The sequence below is a fragment of the Triticum urartu genome, chromosome 6, assembly GCF_003073215.2.
Source record: "Triticum urartu cultivar G1812 chromosome 6, Tu2.1, whole genome shotgun sequence".
In the NCBI taxonomy this organism is placed as follows: Eukaryota; Viridiplantae; Streptophyta; class Magnoliopsida; order Poales; family Poaceae; genus Triticum; species Triticum urartu.
Genome location: NC_053027.1, coordinates 158,256,395 through 158,258,107, shown reverse-complemented (window position 1 = coordinate 158,258,107; position 1,713 = coordinate 158,256,395).

The window sequence follows — 1,713 nt, the reverse complement described above, 5'->3', positions numbered from 1 at the left end:
TAGTAGGCATGGGTGTAGTCATACCTTTGCATTCTTGCATATTGAACTTCTTGAATAAGTCCTTGGTGTACTTCGTTTGAGATACAAAGGTGCCTTCCTTATTTTGCTTGATTTGCAAACCGAGAAAGAATTTGAGTTCACTCATCATCGACATCTCAAACTTCTCCGACATTAGCTTTCCAAACTTTTCACTAAAATGAGGGTTAGTTGATCCAAATTTAATATCATCAACATAAATTTGGCATACAAATAGTTCTCCATTAACCCTTTTAGTAAAAAGAGTAGAATCTATTTTCCCAATTTCAAAGCCTTTTTCAATAAGAAACTTGGTCAAGCATTTATACCATGCTCTAGGAGCTTGCTTAAGACCATAAAGAGCTTTGTGAAGTTTGAAACATGATTAGGTTTCTTAGGATTGACAAATCCGGGAGGTTGCTTAACATAAACTTCCTCCTCAATTTCACCATTTAGAAAAGCACGTTTAATGTCCATTTGGTACAAGGTGATTTCATGATGATTAGCATAGGCAAGTAAGATGCGAATGGACTCAAGTATAGCAATGGGGGCATATGTCTCACCATAGTCCATACCTTCGACTTGAGTGTAGCCTTGGGCGACTAGGCATGCTTTGTTGCGGATGACTTGACCATCTTCATCTTGATTGTTGCAAAACACCCATTTGGTACCAATGATGTTGTGGTTGTTGTCGGGCTTTTCAACAATGTCCACACTTTGATTTCTCTCAAAGTTGTGTAGCTCTTCATGCATGGCATTTATCCAATCTGGATCTTCCAAAGCTTCTTCAACCTTCATAGGTTCAATGCAAGAGATGAATGAATAGTGTTCACAAAAGTTAGCTAAACGAGTTTTTGAGCGAGTGATTCTCCCGGTTTGGATATCATTGTAGATTTTCTCGACGGGATGATCTTTAGCAATTCTTGCTCGAACTCGTGAAAGCTTTTGCTTGGATCTTGGTTGAACATCTTCTTAATCTTGTTCTTATTCTTGGCCTTCTTCGTTGTTGACATTGTCGTTCTCTTGTCGTGGTGGAGAAGGAGGTTGTTGGCGTTCATCTTGATGCACTTCCTCATTTTCTTCATCTTGATGTGTCCCACTTGTGGATTCTTCCGTATTAACTCTTGGTTCACCTTGTCTTGAGGTAGAATCTTCCACTTGGATGGCCGAGGTACTCTCCTTCACCTCCGTTGGACGAATCTTGCCAATATACAAGTATTGGATTGCTTCCAAAGGGTCTTTGTCTCCTACATCAATTGGCAATTGCTCTACTTGTGAGCCGTTAGATTCATCAAACTTCACATCCACCGTCTCTTCAACCTTTCGGGTGAAATTATTGTAGACACAGTATGTGTGAGAGTTTGAGCCATAACCAAGTAGAAAACCTTCATGAGACTTAGGAGAAAATTTAGAGCGACGATGCTTATCAAGAATGTAGCACTTTGAGCCGAATACTCGAAAGTATCCAACTTGGGGTTTGTTACCGGTGAGGAGCTCGTATGCCATCTTGCCGAGTAGCTTGTGAAGATACAAGCGATTTGTAGCATGACAAGCTGTCTCAACCGCTTCTTCCCAAAAGTGTTTTGGCGTCTTGTACTCATCAAGCATCGTTCTTGCCATCTCAATAAGAGTCCGGTTCTTCCTCTCAATGACTCCATTTTGTTGAGGTGTGTACGTAGCTGAGAACTCATGTGAAAT